The sequence below is a fragment of the Elephas maximus genome, chromosome 1, assembly GCF_024166365.1.
Source record: "Elephas maximus indicus isolate mEleMax1 chromosome 1, mEleMax1 primary haplotype, whole genome shotgun sequence".
Taxonomy (NCBI): domain Eukaryota; kingdom Metazoa; phylum Chordata; class Mammalia; order Proboscidea; family Elephantidae; genus Elephas; species Elephas maximus.
The window spans coordinates 82,574,207-82,582,069 of NC_064819.1; the positions used below are offsets into that span (position 1 = coordinate 82,574,207).

A 7,863-nucleotide genomic window follows, 5' to 3' on the forward strand; every position below is an offset into this window, starting at 1 on the left:
TATCTGTCTTCTTTGGTAACAGGACAGCTTTTCAATAGGCTAACTACAGCACAACCTAATACCAAACTCTGGATTAGTTACCTATCACTACTGTATCAAATTACCGCAAATTTAATGGCTTAAAAACACAAACTTATTATCTTACAGTTCTGGAGGTCAGAAGTGCGAAATGGGCTCTGTTCAGGCCAGATTAAGGCACGTGAGGGCATTAAACATCGATAATCCGTGGTGCCCCTTCCTTCTACTTACTCAGGCATTCCCACAGGGCATGTGAGTTATCTGTATAAAAAATACCTGTATACATATGTGTGTGTGTGTCTTAGCTATCCATGTATTTTTAAATACGACTATAACATAAATGAACACAAAAACGGCCTATGTCGTTTTAGCAGAATGAGATGAAAAGCATTATGAAAATTTTAGTGGATGTGGGGTACTAAAATTTTTACTATATAACTAATCTTCTACAAAAAGAATATACTCTGTATTCTACAACAAGGAAAACGAGTCAGCGAGCTTAGTTGTTTCAACACTCAGTGTAAAATTCTATTGATCTTCTACAACCAAATATTGACTTTTACCGTTTTTGCTTTAAACAGCTCGTCAATTTTGATGCTTGTTTCATAGAAAATGCTATAATTATAAATGAACAAATGAAAAGATGTCTTAAAAGAAAATTTAATGATCAGAAAAACAAATATTAAGACAAATTACTTTTATTTCTAGGTAGATCTTGCATCTCTAACATGTTATAATTAAAAACATTTCTTTCTATTTTTTGCTCTTACACATTTTTCAATGATTTAATCACAGTTAAGCTGCAGAATAATACCTACTTCCGTACATAATAAAGATAATGGGTGGAGTCTTTCTTGAATCATTGCTGTACGCTCAGGGTTTTTTCATCTCTTTAGGTTCCAAAATCAGCGGTCTGTTGTGCAGTTTGTTATCACTAAAGTTTGGAATACGTGTAAAGCAATTTCAACATTGGGAAATATGCATTGTATTTTATCTTCTATTACGGAATCCTACATGCTTGCATGAGTAAAATTTGTCTTTCCTGAACCTGTAAACTTAGTTCTCATGTAAGAATGAAATTGTGGCACTTCTTCATAAAAGTTTGTATTTAAGCCATGGGGGTGAGCCTGCACTAATTTCTTGGATGCCTTCGTGCAGTCTTTATCAGATATATCCTCACTGTTTAAGAAGGAAAATCTATTTGAAAGAACTTCATATACATTCTTCCTCTTTTCATGCAAGATTCAAGTGTGTCAATGATGGTATATTTTGTGGTTAGGAGAAATTGACCTCTGGCTCTCAATGATACTTCTGAGGTGCTCCTATGATTTTGTTTCTTTCTAGTGCATCTGTGATGGAGAACTGCTTGATGATCAGTATTTGGCAGTATTTATATTGTTGTGTTTTCAAAACCTTCTCTTAAATTATGTAAATACCCTATTAATGATTGGTAGAGATCTGTGCATGCCTTTAAATTTACTTCTGAATCTTGGAGACCTTGACTCTTCTGATGAAAATGCCGCAATATGTTATTCCACATAACCAACACAGGTGCATACTCTAGTGTTTGCATTTTGTTGGCGGTGTCTTCAGTTTCTCTTTTGGCATCTCCTTTTTTGTGTCTGGTCTTCAGCAATACTTCTAAGGCATCTAGAATCTCATTGTACTATTCCGGGATTGCATTCATTGCTACAGCATGCACTTCCCAACATGTTTTAGAAAGACAATTTAATACTCAGTCAGTGACTAAATATGTTTTAAGAAATGCCCGTTGGTTAGCAGAGGTAGCAAAAAATGTGGAGAGTAACTGAACAGTACAAAAAACCCAACTGCTTCCAGACAACAATCTGTTGCAGCTGCATTCTTCAAGATGAAGTGAATATGCAATACATGGTATGAAAATGGTATATTCATTACATTCTAATATTTTCTGTTGTATGCCTTTATCATTGGCAGCATTGCCATAGGACTGGCCTCTGCACTTAGAAACATCAGTTTTGCACACTTCACATAAATAGTGAAGTACTTGATTTGTGATTTTTTCACTCATAAGGCTTTTTAAGCTAGTAGATGTGATAAATTGCTTAACAGGTTTTCCATCTACGGAGATAAGTATCTTAAAATAATACTTAGCTGATCTGTATGAGCAAGATCAGGAGTGGAATCTGCAGACAAACTCAAATATCGAGCTATACTTACATCACTGAAAATAATTGATCAAACTATGTCATTTATTAAGTTTATTAATTATCACATGTTGTTTTAGACATATATGATGGCTTGCCCTCTCTAGTGTTCTCATATTTTGAGATGTGACCTGCTAAAAATGGATCAAACTGACAAACAAGCTCAAGTAGACCTTAAAAATTTCTGCTTTGTGGGCCCCCAAACACTTTATTTCTTTCTCAAATAGACAGTCCACCTTCGGTGATGGTTTTAATGAAAGCACCAACACATTGCAAAACGGCTTTCCAGTACTGACGTTCTTCATTAATTTGTGTTACCAGTTTATGAGTTAAGTGAAAACAGTGTCTTCAGTTTAAATATGACACCATACAATCTCTGTTTTCACATTTATCAAACATGTTCAAGTTGCTAAATCCATCCATAGCAAATCGAGAATTAAATGACTTAGGACAGAATAGTTCGCAAACAACTGAGAGAGATTCCTTCTTACAATTGTCACCATTAGCTTTGCACCCTAGAAGTATATTCTGGCTACAGAACCTTGTTTGTTTACCATCCAGATTATTTTGACAATGAATTTTCAAATGGTCCACTGTGATGTTGACAATCACTTGGCCCTCTTTTGATCCAGTAATTACGTCATTAGAAGAAAAATTATTTTGCAAAGCAGGATCTGTATTTCTGTTATTTATAGGATCTGCAGATATGACAATTTCAGATTCTAAAATAGTTCCACTTTCTACACCATTATGAATTTTTTCTTTTAACTACATCAAGGAATGGATGCAGAATTTAGAACAAATTCTATTATATTCATAATGCTATTAGTAATTTCAGCACTAGAGGTACCAGTAGAATGATTTGCACCCATTAAAACCTAATGTTCAAAGGACAAAGTCTCTTCTGATTCATTATGTTTTAAAAAGGAAGTTGATTTTGGATTGTCTTTAGGAATTCACAAATCTTTTTCTTTTCATCTTCTGTGAGCTTTCATTTTTGCACTCCACTTATTTTGAATTTAATTTTTTAACTTGTACCATAGCAAATAAATTTGAATAATTGAAAATAGATAAAATTGATAAAAGAAGTAAAATTTATAAATTAAAATTTACATTAAAATTTGAATGTTAACACTAAAATTAATATTTGAAAATCAATAAAAATTTAATTTACAGTGTGTAATTTTGTTCTTCAGGTCTGAGATAGTCAAAAGAAATGGTACTTACAAGGCAATCAAAAATAATTTCATTCATTTGTGTACAATGTTTGTTGGTGGGCTCTTTGCATATCTCCACGAGTGTTTTTGTCTTGAAATAACACCTAAAAACTTGCCCACTGACTTTTTGGACTTTGATGTTGCATCTTCACAGTTCATTGTACTACTGTTAATACCTGAACAGGGATAAGAATGATGGCAAAGAGCATGATACAAATACAAGAGTATGCTCAATTTGAAGATGCATTTTGGCTTGCTTTGCGCAGGACTAGATATGAGTCACATGACTATAGTGCTGCTGGCATGTTCTCACATGATCTACAATAGAGAACTAAATGTGAGGCTATACCTGATCTGTCTGAAATGAAAAGGAAAATATAATTGTTATTGTATGTAAAATTTATAAAATAAATTTATAGAATAAAATGAATATCATTTAACACCCTGTCAGTTCCCTTCCAGCATGGTGCTTGCTTTTCATTGTGTCTTGTCTGCTTGGCATCTATGGGTCCCTGTTTTGTTTTTTGATGCCCTAAGCACATGTTTACCATGCTTATTGGGTAATCTGTCCCCGGTCCTATAGGTCTAAACTGAAGATGTTGGCAGAGTTGCTTTCTTTCTGGAGACACTGGTGGAGAATCATTCCTTGACTTTTCTGGCTTCCAGAGGCCACCCACATTCTTGGCTCATGGCTGCATCATTCTGACCTCTGCTTCAGTTGTCTCATTTCCTTTTCTGACTCTGGCCCACCTGTCTTCCTCTTAAAAGGACCTCATGATTATATTGGGTCCGCCCAGAAAATCCAGATTCATTTTTCCATGGCAACATCCTTAACTTAATCAAATCTACAAAGTCCCTTTTGCCATGTAAGGTAACATACTCAAAGCTTTTGGATATTACTACATGGATGTCTTTGCTGGGGCATTATTACACCTACCAGAGGCTGCCCTCTGATCTCCAAATATTCACATCTGACCCACATGCAAAAACATTCATTTCATCCCAATACCTCCCCAAATCTCAATCCCATTACAGCATCAACTCAAAGTCCAAAATGTCATCAAAATCTCTTCAGCTGAAAAGTCCCCAATCTTTTCATTTCAATTGTCTAAATTAGGTCTGGATGAAGCTCTGGGTATAATCCATCCTGAGATAAAATTCCCCTGTATCTGTGAATCTGTAAAATTCAAGAAACAACTTACCTGCTCCCCAAAATACAGTGGCAGAACAGGTATAAGATAATAGTTACAGACATTCCAATTAAAAAAAGGGATGAAATTGAAAGAAAAAAAAAACAGTCACTGGTCCCAAGTAAGGTCGAAATCCAGCCAGGCAAACAACATTAGCTTTCAAGGCCTAGAATGAATGCTCTGTGTTTTCATGGCTCTGCCATCAGAATCATTCTTTCAGAGTCGTCTTTCCATTTTTATGAAATAGAAAGCATGTGTTTGCAGCTGAGCAGTTTCATCAGACCCTTTCATGCCTGAGGAATATTAGGAGTGTGAGATAGGTATTGAGGGGTATGTGATTTACGGAGGGGGTTGCCTTTAGGATGGGAAAGGGAAAGTAGCCAAGCATTAATATGTCTTTGGGTGAAGTCTAGATTTGGCCTGACCCGTGTAGCTATGAGTCGGAATCAACTGTAGGGCGATGGGTTTGTTTGTTTTTATGTGACAGGGGAACTGGGGTATAAGTCCCATGGCAGAATTGTCCTTGAGTCAAGGGGTTTAGACTTTTGCACCTTCCATCCCCTCCAGTCAGTCACTGAGTGCTGCTGGGAATGAAATGGTGGCATAATCTCCAAACCAAGGCAATTCACTGGAGAAGTTCACAGGGATAAACCATTGCAGGGTTGGGGGAAGTGGCTATAAAAAGAAAGTGGGAAAATTAAAGAAGTTGGTAGGAGTACTAAGATCATGTACTACTGAAAAACAATTAGATGAGTGGAAGATACTCTAGGTTTGTAATTTAATATCTGAAGTGTGAATGTCCCTTGTGTCATCTCTTAATTTAAATTGGGGCTAGAATCACATAGAGCGAAATGCAGTTCAATGAATAATACATATATATACACCATGGAACCAACATCCAGACCAAGATAAAGAAGTTTTCATCTCCCAGGAGCTCCCTTGTACCTCATCGCAATCAATTCTAATTTTCTGACCTCTACTAGCATAAATTAGCTTTTCCTGTGCTTTGAAAAATAAGAAATAAAATCATATAGCACATGTTCATTTTGGTATGGGTTCTTTCACTTAATATGTTTTTTATTAGATGCACCCATACTGTTTCCAGTAGCAGTATTTCTTTCTTACTGCTCTGTCATATTTCATTATGTGAATACTGGAATCAGACCTTTTTTATTCATTTTACTGTTGCTATACATTTCAAATGGATAATGCTGCTATGAACATTCTTGTACATGTTTTTCAAGGGCAATAGCATGCATTTTCCTAGGGTCTAACTGCAGCTGTGGACTTGCTGGGTTGTAGGTTGTATGTATATTTTCTTTGAGGCAACATTTGCAAATAGTGTACCAAAGTGGATGTACCAGTTGACAGTCTCATCAGCAAGCTATTAAAGTTTCAGTTCAGTATTGTCAGAGACACTTGGTGAAAGGTAGTATTATTTCATTGTGTTTAATAGTTGTGTTTATGCATTTTTTTTAGCGAAGTATATGTTTAGTCTTTGCTATTTCTCATTTATTTTCAGTCTTTTTTTCTTAGTGTTTCATAGGAGTTCTTCAAATAGTCTAGATAAGGGTCCTTTGTCAAATATAAGTATTGAAATCTTCTAGACTGTGGTTAATTCCCTATTCTTAAGGAGAAGGTGGCTTGAAAAACTTTGTAAGATGAGAAAAAAATGAAAAAATGGATAGGTCGAGAAGCGGACAAAACAAGAGAAAGTTCCATTACATTTTTCCTGGTGGTTGCAGAAAAAAATGGGCAGGGCAATTTACTAGGGCAGGAACCTTGGAGTGGGATAATGGGGTGGAATGTCCTAGGAAGAGAAGGTGTTTTTGGTCTGCAATTTCTTTACTTATTTCCTGGTGTAGTTTAGAGGTTTAAAAAAAGTGAAATTTGAAACATTGGATTTTCTCTCTGATCCGCTATCGAATTTACCGAAACCCCATAGAAATAAGGCTAATATTTCAAGGAGGATTTTCATGAAGTTTCTGTCGTGAGAGAGTTGTGGCTTAAGAGGAGAGTATCCTTTCCTTGAGACGGCTTGAAACCGTGCACACTCATCTGCTTTTTACAATTCCCAACAGCTCTGCACTTTTCTCCTTTTTCAAGTATGTTTTGCGTACTCATACTTATTAAACACATTACCCGATGGATTGCCTTGAGATGTTTCCCCGTTTCTACTCCGTGTTTCTCCTTACCACCCAGGGCGCCCGTGCCAGCACAAGGAAGACAAAGAAAAGGAAGGAAATAGAGAATCAGAGTTGGCTGGCTCAGGTTTTTCTCATTTCGAAGCCAGAAGCCCGCCACGCCGTTAACTGGCTCGCTAATGCTCTGTTCACTTTTCCAGTGTCGTGGAAAACTAATACAGAAAAAGGACTGAAAAAAGAGAAAAAGAATAGGCTTGATCATTTCGTTTGAAATTCCCTTAGTTTTCTGGTCAGTGGTTGGAGCGTGAAAGAGCCAGAGGTTACCAAGCAGAAAAGCATCGCCCCGTTTTACGTATTCCTCCCCTTTGTCATCTTGTAATAATGTAGAACAAATTAAGAGTAAAACACAGTAGCCATGATCATGTTTTATACCAACGATTAAAATAGAACTTTCGAAATAGCTGAAATAGCTCAGTTGGGAGAGCGTTAGACTGAAGATCTAAAGGTCTCTGGTTCGGTCCCGGGTTTCAGCAACACACTTAGGTTTTGCATAACAGCATTCTTTAAAAACATTGCATTCCAAGGCTTTGGAGTCTAATAGAACTGTACAGCACAAGTATCCGACGCAGAACTATAGAAAAAAAGATAACTATGTCAGTCTACAAGCCTTCCTGGTGCAGTCGTTAACGTTGGGCTACTAACAAAACGTAGGTGGTCGCTCAGGAAGAGGAAGACATGGCGTTCAGCTTCGGTAAAGATTTACAGCCCTTGGAAACTTATAGGGCATTTCTACCCTATCCTACAGGGTCGCTATGAGTCGGAATCTACTGGACGGCAATGGGTTTGATTGGGTTTGGTTTTGAGGTCTTCCATAAAGCGCTAACCGACATTTTGCATATTTTATTTAAAATTTCAAAAATAAGGAACTGAAATTCAATGAGGAAACCTAGGAACTGATGCAGCAAGGAATGCAATATGCTACATGCTGTTACGCTTAAGATTTTCATTTCTGTCCTGATATTACGTATTATGTGTATGATATGAGGATGCTAAGGGGAAAAGAATGTTTTTAATCACAAGAAATGTTTAAAAATCCTGTAGAAAAAGA

General features: G+C 36.5%; 1 non-coding gene across 1 annotated transcript; it reads left to right on the forward strand.

The window, feature by feature from the left end:
- Positions 1–7,215: 7,215 nt before the first annotated feature.
- On the forward strand, positions 7,216–7,288 carry TRNAF-GAA (transfer RNA phenylalanine (anticodon GAA)). The gene has a single exon. It is a non-coding gene; the product is annotated as a tRNA-Phe (tRNA).
- The last annotated feature ends 575 nt before the right edge of the window (positions 7,289–7,863 follow it).